Source organism: Chanodichthys erythropterus, chromosome 20 (assembly GCF_024489055.1).
Source record: "Chanodichthys erythropterus isolate Z2021 chromosome 20, ASM2448905v1, whole genome shotgun sequence".
Classification (NCBI taxonomy): Eukaryota; Metazoa; Chordata; class Actinopteri; order Cypriniformes; family Xenocyprididae; genus Chanodichthys; species Chanodichthys erythropterus.
This window is the reverse complement of record NC_090240.1, coordinates 11,192,821-11,207,374: the sequence shown is the minus strand read 5'-3', so window position 1 is coordinate 11,207,374 and position 14,554 is coordinate 11,192,821.

Genomic DNA, 14,554 nt, shown 5'->3' with positions numbered 1-14,554 from the left:
AACATCAGCTTGTTATGCTGCTTGATATTGCAGACTGGCATTACTTATTATGTTATTTAATGCATTGTCATAATTATAAATACACTGGTTTGTAGCTCAAAAAGGTTTACCATTTACTGCACTCTGTTATTCTTCTGATTTATTAGCCGGTTTAGGTAAATAACTAGAAGTCTTGTACAGCCACAGAAAATAGCTTACTTGTTGAAAAAAAAGGTGGATAATTGGGGGTACATTTCACATCAACAAAAAGTGCAGAAACAATATGCTTTCTCAATAAAACGTTTTATCAATGTAACATCTGAGGACTTTTTACACTTGGTATTAAGATGTGTTTTGGTTTAAAATGTTTTGAGCTTGGCCAATTTCAACCACATTCAGATGTAGTCAAAAACACATTTGACCAGATTGTTTTCATAGTGTAAATGCTCATGTGGTCAAATGCTTTCGAACAGACACAAAAGGTCACCTGCTGACATAATGCATAAACATTATGGAAAGCGTGGTTGCTAGACGGGATTTAAACTTTGTTGGTTGAAGACCCAAGTTTGGTTTGAGGATGAAAAATGTACCAAGCACAATGTTCTCTCACCGTTCCTGATTTCTATTGCCAGAAACATGACAACTGCACTGAAATAAAATCAATAAAATAAACACACTGCAGTTTGTTGTCAACAAGAAGTCAAACCAAAAAAGTTTTTTTTTTTTTTTTTTTTTTTTAAATAATCATAAAGCTAAAATCTATGTGAATGTATAATGTATATTTTATGTGCCATGACTGGTCACCATTAATTATTTCACTATTTTTAATCACCTTTCTGCTTTTATTACTTCATCTAAATAGTGGTATAACAAATAAATTATAAGAGTTGATGGATACAATAGTGTACACAAAAATCGGTATACAAAATCATTGAAAACCAAGTATGATTTTTTTTTTTTTTTTTAATTCTACAATTTAATATTTTAAATGAGGCTTACACATAGGACCTGCATATAAAATAAACATACATTTAAGTAAAGAAGACACACACACATATATATATATATATATATATATATATATATATATATATATATATATATATATATATATATATATATATATATATATATATATATATATATATGGTCTTAAATGTATAATGAAATAAATATTTTGAACACAGAAAACATCAATCATCCACAAAGTACAGAACAAGTTGTACAGCATACTGTGTGGCCGGTGTGACTACATTTCTTCAATGGAGAACAAAAAATGTACACAAAAAAATCAAGGTACAGGAATGTACCTAAGAGTACAAATGCTTTGTTGCCCCAGCTGTACCCTAACTGGGTACAGAAATGTGCCTCTGAACACTGAACACTGGTACATTTTTGTATCTTCTTGTTTGTACCTCTAAAAGAACAATTTTGCACCCCAATGATAGAAATGTACCTTTAGGCTATGGTTTAAAATTACATCCTGGTATTCTTCCAGAACTGATTCATCCTAAAATAATAACAATGCTGTACTTCAGGTATAATGACAGGCTTTGTGAGCATTTTGTTACCAGTTTAAGATACAAAACAGAGGCAGAGGTTTTTTTTTTTTTTTTCATTTATTTTTAATCACAAAAGTAACAATTTTAAGTATAAAGTACAGAACATTCTCAATTCAGTTTTATAACTCTCATACTGGATATTCTGTACCCAACATTAACACAATTCAATTAACATGTAGAATGTTTCAATTCCTTCACAACGGAAAATATAATGCCCAATGAACAGTTAATTAATCAGTTAAGTGCTGAACACATAGGTAGTGCATGTTTTACAAGCATTTAAACATAATGTAACAATTCTTGTAGGAGTATAAAATACAAAACATTAGCAACTCAATTGTAATTCATAATACTGGATAATCTGTATTAAACCTGAACATGTTCAATGCATTAGAATTCCTTCAGAGTGTACATACAAAACTGAGAGCATCGGGCCCAATGAGCAGTTCATTAACCAGTTTTAAATACTAAACTCTCAAGCATTTTAACACATATCCTCAAACTTTTGCAGACTTTTATTTATTTATTTTTTTACTACACACTTTTGTCCCTCTTTAGACCAACCATCCGCTATAAGCATGTCAACTTGTATTTTGGGCATTAAACATCATATCCGGCAAATCTGTACAAAACTTGCAAACAGACAAAAACTTACAAATTCTGTGATTTACTCACATGCATGTTGTTCCAAACCTATATGAATTCTGTCTTCATTTGAACACATAAGATATTTTGAAGAATGTTGGTAACCAGACAGTTGATGGTAGCGAGTTGGTAATCAACTGTCTGGTTACCAGGATTCTTCAAAGTATCTTCTGTGTTCAACTGAAGAAAGAATTCATGTTGGTTTATTTTTTGGCAACAATTCTCTCTATTAATACTTGTACTCTAAGCATCCTGTTCATATGACCTTGCCAAAGATCAGCAAGCATTTATACAAAATGTCTCAGTCCAACATACAGATTATCAACTCTATGTATCAAGCGATATGTGATCCAACTCATCTCCAGGTTTGAGCAAAATCCAGTCATTGTCTACTCTTACACAATATGCATGAAAATGTGATTCAAAGGACAATGGAAGCAAGATCTTACTGCAAAGCATCCATGTGGTATCAAAGTTAAGAATGTACTTGATCTGTCCAAACAGTCACTTTGCTAGTGAAACTCACAAAATATGTAATTTGCTTCACAACATTGCAAAATGTGTGTGAAAGTAGAATATTTTTCTACATTAAGGAATTGACTTAATGTAAGCTGGGCTTATCCTCTTGCCATCCATCTTCAGAGAAAGGTTCAAACACAACATTACTATGAGAGAGGTAGGCTTCAGAAATATCTTCAGGTGTGGTGGATATGCAATGTTGAAACAAATGCATACAGAGGCTGTCATGAAGGCTTCGTCAAGGCTGGTGCACTGGCACACAACCATTTCATCTACCGTCACCACACTGCGATTGGAAAATGGCAATCATTGGAAGAGGACGTTCATCAGTTGAATGGTTGGAAAGGGTGTAGCAGGGTCCCCCTACATAAAAAAAAAAAAAAAAAAAAAAAAAACAGATTTTCAAATGCAAATAAAAAACTGGAGAAATCTAAAAAAAAAATGGCATAAATGAAGCACATCTACAGGAGACAGAAAAGTCACAATCTTTTTCTGGTCACGTATTAACATGAGGTCCACCAGTCAGCATTGCAGGATCATTCAGAAGCTCACCTCTTTCATAGTGTGTAGTGTTCAAGCTCCTCTCTGAAGATGGATGGCAAGAAGATAAGCCCAGCCCTCAAGTCAATTCCTGCAATGTGGAAAAACATCCTACTTTCACAATCACATATTTTGCAATGTGGTAAAGCCAATTACATATATTGTGAATTTCACTAGCAAAGTGACTATCTCTACCTGGTAGAGATACCTGTAGATCTTCAGCCAGGGCATCCTGTCTTGTTTCAGTGTACTGTTTTGCTTGGGGGGATTTTGCCTTGGCAAGTTTCAGCACATTTGGCAGAACTCTAGCGAAGCCCTCTCTGAAACGATTCGGTCAATCACCGAAAGCAATTTTATTTAATAAAATGCTGTTAGGTTTCTATACTGTAGCCTTTACAGATATATTTTCAAAAAATTTTATTTTATGTGACAGCAATCGACATGTCTTTGATTTCACAATTTCCACAATCATAATAGATTGCCTCCTTGTAACATTCAGGTGTTTTCAATACTCACTCCAGCAGGCGTTTCTAAGTGTGGGTACTTTTTGACTACATCCTCCACAGACATTCCTTCAGTGATTTCTCAACGTCTCAGTTTCCAGGAGAATGTTCGTGCCATGCGGTCTTTGACAGTCAAGATGTCTGGATGTCTGGATGAGTCTTCCGATACTCAATTTATAGAACGTTCACATGGGCCTCAACAGATGTTGAATCCTCCCCAACACTAGTTTCCTTTGTCAAAACAACAGAAACAGATAATGCTTAGACTGTGACAGATAATGACAGAGACAGATATGTGAAAAGTCTGCACTCATTAAACAAGATGTTTTAGATAAAAAAAATCTTGAAATAAATAAACACTGAACTGCATGAACAATGAGACCTAATGTTCAGTCAGTTAAAGAGTGAAGTGTATGCAAAAAATATTTAAATGTCTCTATTATCTGCCTTACATTGTCCTGCACTAAGTGAAACGCAAAAGTGATTAAAGTTGAAAAATAAATTATGCATATAACAGTAGGCTTACATATGCTACACTAGCTGGCTTTCAACATAAACTTTAAGATGCACTGGTGGATCTAGACTGCTTTGTATGGCCGAACTTCTTCAGCTTTCTGACTTCACTGTCACTGACAAGTGGTGCATGTTCTGCTTTAAATTTGCAAGTCTTTAGAAACGTGCCAGGTGTGCTAGTAATAAAATTAGTTGCAGAACAGCTCATCGCACTCAATTTTTACATTTAAGAGTGTGTTCATGACCAATAATATTTAACTAGTTAACGTTAGTAATATTTACCATAATTCCAATAGCACGTGAAGGCAGCATAAAAACGCTGAGCTGACGCAAGACGTGATAGTCTAGCCTGGAAAATATTTTTAATTAAGAAAGAACATTTATGGGACAGGTCATGTAAGATTTTGTTGCCGAATTGAAAAATGTTGTTAAATTTGAGCAGATTTCATATTCCACAGCAGACGGCACAAAGCGGGAAATATGGGTTTCACTGCCCAAGTCTGCAGGGGATAAATGGCGATGGCAACTGGAAGCATTTTACACAGCTTAATTGACTAAATGAACAAAATAACTCTAAAATAACTATGTGCGTAACCCAACTAGAAACAAGCCATAACGTGCTTAGTGTAGTTAACGATAGCTTAAGTTATGCTTGTAAACATTATCAACAGCTAACAGTAGGGAGAGTGGGGTAAAGTGAGACATTTTTTACATTTGCTCCCCTTTAAGTGAGTTAAAATTATATATCAGTAAAATTTACACATTTTCCATTAATTCAGGATGTTTCCTAGCCATAGAAATTATCAGAATGTATTCAGGATGAAGGTCAGTGAAAATATGATTGTTTTTTAAAAAGTCATCTTGTGTCTCACTTTGCCCCAGCTTAGGGGTAAACTGAGACAGACCAGAGAAATCAAGGGGGTAAAGTGAACCAGCTGGGGGTAAAGTGATCCATTTACTTTTTCCACTCTGAAACTACCATAACAACACATGTTGTAACAGTTAGAATCCTGACAGCTAGCTTGACAACAACACATTCCAGAACTAATGTCAGACTAGTAACACAATCATGGGGATTGGTCAATTAAGCATTTTTTTTTTTTTCTAAACACTTGAAAGTAACTCTGAACAAAATCAAATACAACATAATATAATTCAAAATATTTTAATTAACATTCAAATGACAGATAGAACCAGTTAGATTAGAACACAGTCCGGAGGTCAGAACACAGGACCCTTAAGGCTGATTTATACTTCTGCGTCGGACCTACGCCAGAGCCTCTGTGCCATAGGCTATGCGTCTGTTTTCATTTATACTTCTGCGTCGTTGTCCGCGTCGACGTGCATGCAGACCACTAGGAGGCGGTTTCCGCGGTCATGTTGTGTATCAAAACAATAACTGAAGAAGAAGCAGCTCGTCATGTATGTTGTCAGAGAAGCTTACAAACAGAAACGGCAGAGAAGTGGCAAATAGGCAATGACTTTTGTTGCATTTTGACTTCATGTGTCCTCTGAAACAGAACGTTTTTCATTCCTATGGATGTTGAAATTGCTCACTCTTCTCCTGTTGCTCCGTGCCAGTTTTTTGACCCGAGGGAGGGGTTCTAGCAGACCAATCAGAGCGCTTGTGGTCCGCGTCGAATTGACGCATTGTTACATTTTTGAAGAGGTGCACATCAGGCTACGTCGTAGGCTACGCGTGCTACGCACAGCCTACGCCGTTGCTACGGCGTACACTCAACGCAGAAGTATAAATCAGCCTTTTTGAGCAATGTTGCCGTCAACGGGCAACCTGATGAGACACAGGGCAACTAATTAGGGCAACAGACAGTTGGCAGCAACTAATCAGAGAGGAGCAAATCTATTGCCAACTCAATACTAAATACTTTATTATAAACACTTGTTAGGCACTTTATTTCAACTTTTCAAATATTTCCTTCATTTTTATTAAAAATAAATGCCTTTCCGATCTGATTTTTGACAGGAAAAGGGAGAAGAGCGAATTCAGCAAAAGGCGGATTCGAACCCGCATCAATCACATCAAAAGCCATTCATGTGTCAAACGCCCTAGTGCCTACGTTACTACAGCTGTTAAACAGACCTGTCTTTTTAGTATTTAACTGAAATCATTCAATGGCTTCATTACAGCATACACACATTACTTCGGACAGTTGTTGGTATTTTAAGCAATATATGAGGTAAATTCCATGTTTTGGGTTGAGCATTACAACTTACTAGCGTAAAAAGATAAAAGTGCATACTCCTTTTCTCCACTCCACTGCCGCTGAGGGGCCGCCATCTTGTTTGAATTTTTCTGAAATCTCCGAACCGGTCACGTGATCGGCTGCTAACATTCTGATTGGAGGATTTCAAAAAATTGCCCACGAACGATCTAACGTATCCACATATATATTTGTTGCTCATTCTCAGTGGGATAAAAAAAGTGAAACGCAACATTGCCCGACAACATTTGCTCAAAAAGTTGCCCCATGTATCATCACCTTTAGGGTGCATTCATACTTGTCATGTTTGGTTCGATTAAAATTAACCCTGGTGAAATTGCGCTGTCTGATTGCTCTGTCATTTGAACATGTGTGAACGCTGCCATCCGAACCCTGGTGCGCACCAAACAAGCGGACCGAGACTGCTGAAAAGATGGGTCTCGGTCCGCTTCCAATCCTCACGCATGTCGGTTTTTCTTGTCATAGTAGCGAGTTTGCCCATCACAGGCATCAGATGCGCATCTCCATGCAGATCGTTTGTGTTTGATGGATGGATTCCCGCCACTGTTTTACTCCTTTGCACATTTTATAAGCTCTTCATGAGTTCCCAGCTGGCCAAAATACCATCATATGCAGGCTACACACGCACAACGAGCGCATTTACCTCAGCACACAGCATTGTTTTGGATGTTCGGTAAGTTCCGTCTCAAAATAGGCAATACGTCAAAATCCGATCAATCAGGTTGTGAATGTATCCCTATGCCTTAAGGTTTGTTATCTTTTGGTTCGGTGATAAAATTGCTAATCTGAACGCTAATCGGACCAGGACTAAATATTTTTTCTTCTTCTTTGGTCCGGAGCAAATATAACCAAACAAACCGAACTACAAGTGTGAACGCACCCTTAGAGCCAGCTAGTGTCTGGAGGTCAGAGCAAGGGACAATCAGAACCAGCTAGAACAGCCTGGGACTCAGAACACAGGACTAGACCCACATGTATTAGAACATCAGCCTACTGTCATACCCTACAACTAGGCCTACTCTACATTCCAGCCCTGAAGGTTACAGGGAAAGATTAGGAGTTGCTCTCTCTGTGTGGTTCCTCCAGGCCTTTTAGGTTGAGGCAGCTTCTTCACCACATCACTTTTAGGAACAAGTGCCACATCATTCTCTTCAAGGGGTGTTTTGCTCCAGGTTGCCTTCATGGTGTTTTGCCTTGGCATGATGGCTTTTTTACAATGTTTGTGACATTAAAAATAAAACATATGTAATATTACATTAAAATATGTTTAAGACTAAACTTAACTTAAGCCTCATGTCTCACTTTACCCCACCACCACATTTAAGAAAAAAAAAAACGATCTCTCTTAGCAATTCACACATGGTTTTATATGTTGGTAGTTCATCAACATGTATGATATAAGTTTTTATACCTGAATCAGTTTGCTTTGGCACAACAATTGATTAAGTTGACTGCAAGAAAATTTACTTTTACATGCAAAAAAAAAAAAAATTTTGCTTAAAAAAAACCATGCTTAGCACAGCACCATGAGGTCCTCTCCTTCATGTCCAAGGGGAAATGGGAGGGGCTTGAAAACATAATTGTCACATGACCACAAATGTGTTCCGTTGCCTAGATACAGGGGGTGTCTGACATTACCCCATTCTCCCCATGAACAGAAAAAAAAAAAAAGAAATCAAGATTCGGTTACTTACCCCTGAATTTCCTTGATTCTTTTTCATTAATCTGTATTCCAGCTTCAAATATTTTCTGTATTGGTTCATCCGTGGAAAAACTCGACAAAGATGGACAAATAACCGAGATTTTCGCTCATTTCACGCATGGGAGAAAAAGTGCATTGTGCAACGCAATGGCAAGTAAATATCGTGCTCGCGCCTTCAAAATAGAAGAGCCAATGGCTGATTAAGTCATTGCGTCATCTCAGCAGCTGTTAAAAGCTCCGGTTACTATAGAAACATTGTTCTTTCAAAATAATGACGTGAGAGATAAACCTTTTTTTTAGTAAGTATTCACACAAAATTACCAGAAAGAGTAAAAAAAAAAAAAAAAAAAAAAAAAAGAAAAAGAGGCCAGTGGCCTTTTTTTTTAACTTTAATAAACATCTCTCTTAAATTAAGATTTTGTAATCTCTGATTTGCTGCATAATGTACCTTAAGCTTGTTAAAAGTACAATTAAGTACCTTTTACTGTCAGAACTAATTTTGTACCTTTAAATTAAAACAAAGGTTCAAATTTGTCACCTTAAGGACCATTTTCTGTACCTTACAGTGTACTTTCGTGGCAAATGTACCAGTAATTGTCTTAAAACCTTACACACACCTAAAGCATATTGAGGCCACAGGATACCTGATTAGTGAAACAATTAATGGTATCCAGTCATGGCACTTAAAATATACTGTTCCTTATACATTCACCAAGATTTTAACTTTATAATAATAATAAAAAAAGTTTGACTTGGACATCCTATTTGTTGACAACCTAGAGTGTGCTTATTTGCATTGATTTAATTTCAGTGCAGTTGTCATGTTTGTAGTGGTAATATACTTATGGTAATATACTTAAAGATTACGTTAATAAAGGTGGGGCCTGTTTTTATGTTCTTGTGTGGGGCCCCAAACCCACTCATCATTAAGTTATTTCTCACTTCATCCTATAGCATCTCTCATTTAGAATTTAATGAAGAATTCATTGGGAGTATCAGCCAATTTATAATTGCTGTGTGTTTGTCTGTCTGTCTATCTATCTACAGTATCTCACAAAAGTGAGTACACCCTCACATTTCAGCAACCATTGTAGTATATCTTCTCAAGGGAAAATACTATAGAAATGAAACTTTTATATATTTTAGAGTAGTCATTGTTATGCTTGTATAGCAGTATAGATTTACTGTCCTCTGAAAATAACTTAACTTACAGCCATTATTGTCAAAATAGCTGGCAACAAAAGTGAGTTCACCCTAAGTGATAACAGCTGTATGTCATTTAACCATGCAAAGCCACTATTGCATATGTCCTATTCATCATGTTCATGTTTTTGTCTGCTTGACATGACAATACAAATGTGTGTATCTTGTATTAGAGCAGTTAAAATTTGGTATATACTGATCACTGGATGATCAACATGGCATCTCATGACAACTCTCTGAGGATTTGCTCTCCACAACGATGGCCTGGCCAGTGGTTCCCAAACTGGGGTATGCGTACCCCTGGGGATATGTGAGGTGACCAAAGAGGGTATGTGAACAAAATGCTGAGTAGTTTATTTAATTCTACCTTAAAATAATATTAAAATCGAGCATGAATTTCTAACTGCCAAAATGTCGTAAATCCAGTACATTTAATGAAATTACCTCATCATTTGCAGTAAAAAATGACTGTATCCACAGAAGCAGCATGCATATGGATTGCGTGCAGTCTGCTGCCTTAAAGGGCACCTATTATGCAAAATTCACTTTTACATGGTGTTTGACCATAAATGTGTGTTGGCAGTGTGTGAGCAAAACCACCCTAGAATGAGAAAAATCCACCCAGTGTTTTTTTTACAATCTCAATAATTCATAAGCACTGTCTCAGAACGCCCTGTTCTAAGATTGCTCTCACTGTGACGTAGAATTGCGCTAAGCCCCACCCACGTGGTTTGATTGACAATCTGGTTTTGGCATAGACCCCGCCGTCGGTGATCTGTCAACCATCCTCCATTGTTTCAACGACAGCCGGTAATGTCTCCTAAGAAACATAAGTGTTCTGTTGTGGGATGTAATAATGAACATAGTAGTTTTCACTTACTTCCGACATCAGAGCCACTGAAAACGCAGTGGATGGATTTTATTTACGAAGGAAAGGTGCCACTCAAAATTCCAAAATACGTTTATGTTTGCGTGAATCATTTTTTGACTGACTGTTTTGAGAACGAGGGTCAATTCAAAGCAGGTCTTGCTTCAAAGTTAATCCTCAAGTGTGGATCGTTGCCTAATGTTCGCGATCCAACGTCACCTCCAGAAGAAGTAAGTGTATTTAATGTTTTTTGAGCAAATAGTCATTTCAGTCCATGTCAGCCAATTCAATAACAAATGCGTCTAAAGTTGTTGTCGTCGTCGTAGAATGTCTGTGTATATAATTTAAACCTTGTTTGTATAGTATGTATCTAACGTACTTAGCAAACGTTATCACAGTATTTGTGTTTGTAGTTTCAAAAAATTGTTTATCACAGTGTGTGTGTGTGTGTGTGTGTGTGTGTTGCACATCCATAATTGCAAATGGGACGCGATTAAAACTCTGTAAGTAAATAAATGTATCAAATAACCATTCAGAGACGTCCTGCTCCATTCTCAATTGTCGGTGCGTTCCAAACGGGATATATCGCCCTCCGAAGGGCACTTCGGAGTGAAAATAATCATGGCCGCCATATTGAAGGGTTGTTCCAAACCAAAGTGCTCAAAACTGGCCACTTCAAAGGGCCCTTTGGAATGAAGGATTTCGAAGGGAACAACTGATGGACACTTCGGGCCCCCATGATCCTTTGCACAGGGAAGTTGTTTGACGTCACATAATGGGTACAGGAGGTTAGGAGTTTGATTTTAACTAGGTATGTATAATATTTTTCTGTACTACTGTAATATTTATACAAGTTAGATTTGGTACATTATTATGGTCAAAATGACATTGTACTTCAAAAAAAAAAAAAAAAAAAAAACTTTACGGCTCATTTATCAGTCCATTCAAATGTTTCAAATACATAGATACAATATAGCCTACATGCGGTAAACCTAAAATAAATAAATAAATAAATAATAACGTTAAACAAAAGGCGCAGCTTGCACAATTTATCCTCCTTGATTGTCTTGTTAAGATGACGCTGAAGTGCGTTCCAGAAGAACAGTTTTTTTTACCCCTACATCCTTCATCCCTTCGAAGCTCTCACTCCGGAGGGTAAACCCTCTTAAGGGATTAGGGCATAGGGATGAGCCCTTCCGAATGGAACGCAGGGTGTGTTTCTTCTGCCGGAGTCTCTTCATCATCTGGGTCTGATTCCGGTTCAAACATGTACGGCTGAATGCCATACAAAACAACGGGTCTCTCACTCTCAGCCATTCTGCTTCTACCGACTGTTTACGCCCTCATCCAAAGGCAGGGCGGGGGTATGCAGCTCATTTACATTTAAGGTGGTACACACCAAAACAGCTCTTTTTAAAACGAGCCCCAAAAATGACATTTTCAAATGGTTATAATAAATTAACTGTGGGGTATTTTGTGCTGAAACTTCACAAATACATTCTGGGGACACCCAAGACCAATATTACATCTTGTAAAAAGGGGCATAATAGGTGCCCTTTAAAGTGCATATTGCAGGTTTAACATTTTTTTCGAGATGAATATATAACGTTGTACAAAAATACCATATAAAAAGGTACTGCAGGGTTTAAAAATGTTTTGCGAGACATAAGGGCATTCATTTAGTAGATAAAGTGACGGTCTCTGTAAAAAACGCTTTTTTTTCAGCGTCGCGTCATTTTACGTCACTACAGGGAGATGTTCGCAGAGCTCTATGTTGATTCAGTGCAGAATTGGTATTTAGCAACAGTGGCCATGAATCAGTGTGTTTTCGGGAGTTTTTGTATTCTATTTATCATCGTAATGGTAAATTATTGTGTTTGTGCAGGTTGTACAAACTTCAGCCTGTCAGGACATCGAGTACAGAGGTTTAATAACAAGAAAAACTACGCTGCTATCTTCTGTGCCGGGGTTTGTTTTGTGCAGGTGAAGACACAGGACTTCACTTCTGCATGTGCTTCGAAAAACGCGTTCATTTTAGACTGGAGGATTATCATCCTGGCGATATGATGGGAGTTCAACATTGTAATACTTCTGTAAATGATTATATTAAATTAATAAACTTACACACGCGATGCTTCTTCACCGTTTTTACTTGAATCAATTTCAACACTGATAAATACAAATTATGTACACATGCATACAGTCTCACACTCACACAAAACAGTTTTGAATTATGTGCTGGTAATGTAAATACTCCAATTTCATGCATGCCATGTATGTAAACGTATATATACATTCAAGTTCACACAACTACATAATCACGGCGTCATACATCCTCACACTATCAGTGAATGGGCACGGAATAAACTCATAACACAGAATTAATGAATAAAGGATAACATGAAACACATACAGTAACACTATATGTTTGGCCTCCGGTGGGAGACATGATCACGGATCCGTCAGAGATGCAGCTCGATGAAGACTTACGGTGCACATTTTAAGTTTTGTGTTTGATTATTACATTTGCTAACTACCAAATCAGTCGTGATGAGAAACGGCTATATCGTAACGTAAATGTGGACGGATATTAACGCGTGTGACAGGCCTGATCAAAGTTTATTCGTTTCTGTAATTAGTAATCAGTTAGGCCTACTCCTAGATGACCAATAGCTTTGCTATTGCCTGATTCATGATAATAATCTGTACAATATTGTGATCTGAGCACATGTCGTTACCTAACGTAATCTATTCACCTTATTCCGCCACGCCCATTTTTAATTCTCCGCTCTTCCGCATTTTGTCATCCAACTTCCGCTAAACTGACGCGCCGCATCCGGTTGCTAGATCAGTGGTTAGAAGATTGTTTATAACTCGCTATTAATTGATCAAAATGACAAATAAAGTTAATCACGTAAATGTTTTAATTTGGGAGCACGGAGAAAATGTCATACGAAGATCAGATGGTCTTATAATGTCCCATCCATCGTCGTTGTTAACGTGGGTAGACGATATGAAGAAGTGGCCAGAGGTAACCTACGGGGACATTTTCAACTACTTCGTCCTGTCAGAAGGAGTTGATGGAGCGGCAATGAAAAATTATAAAAGTACTGAGGCCTACCAATATTTACACAGTGGGAAAGTGGGTTGTGTACTGTTACACAGTGCGGGTGACTTCGTCTTTTTAAAAGCAAATGTGCACCCCAGCCAGTCCAGCAGTCCACATCACTCTGCGTGGGTACTAGTTAGTAACCAGGGATCAGTGGAGACTACTGGATGTTCGTGCATCGCTGGTTTGGGAAGGTCGTGTAGCCACGCAGCCTCGATATTATGGAAGGTAAGACTATCACACACATTATTATTATTATTATTATTTACGTTTTGTTAACATATGTTATAAATTTAAGTATATTAACATGTGTTTGTGACATATACACAGAATTGATGACCATCTGCAGGCTAAGTATCTTGTCAAATCTCTTACTTGTACAATGGAGTAAGGTAAGTGAATGGTGTCCAGGGTAGGGTTGCACCAGCCGACGGTAAGTTCTTTCTTAAATTGGAATTTAAAGTCCACATTAGATGCTTAGTAACTGCTAGCTGTTTTACATTCTAACCTATTTTTCCAGATGTAACTAATGGTAAAAATATAAGGTACTACTACTCAATCATGAATAACAAATGTTTTTATATGCAAATAACATTCAGAAACTTTATTGATCAAGAATCATTATTGATCATGACTTTTTATATGACATGCAAAACACGGAACGATGGGACCGATGCAAAAAGCGGGTTCGTGTTAACATTAAGTCAAATCACGCTATCATCTGATATAAGGAATAAGGTTGGTAAACATCAAGTGTAATGAATGTATAATTAATTAAATAAGAACTGAAATAACTGAATGTTTTGAAACTTCTTTTAAGTATACAAACTCATCAGTAAATATGTTTGGTCTCAGGTCGAAAATGCTGTGTCCAGTGGGCTCACTGGTATTGCCTGCACAGATGAGCAGCGGCTCTGGAATGTGGGGACCCAGAGGAACCTCTGCCCAAAGAGGTTAATGGACATCACCTTTTCCCACCACCGAGCTGCTGATGTGCTGATGACGCCAGAGGTAATGTCCAACAATCAACCTCTGCCTCCCACTCCTTCATTTCGCACCCAGGATGAGCTGAGAGAGGGTCTCAAGCATCTTCGAGCCTGTGTCAAGCCTTCTGCACAAATGCCTGAGTGCTGCACAGGGACAGGAGCCAGAACAGCCTGCGTCCTCA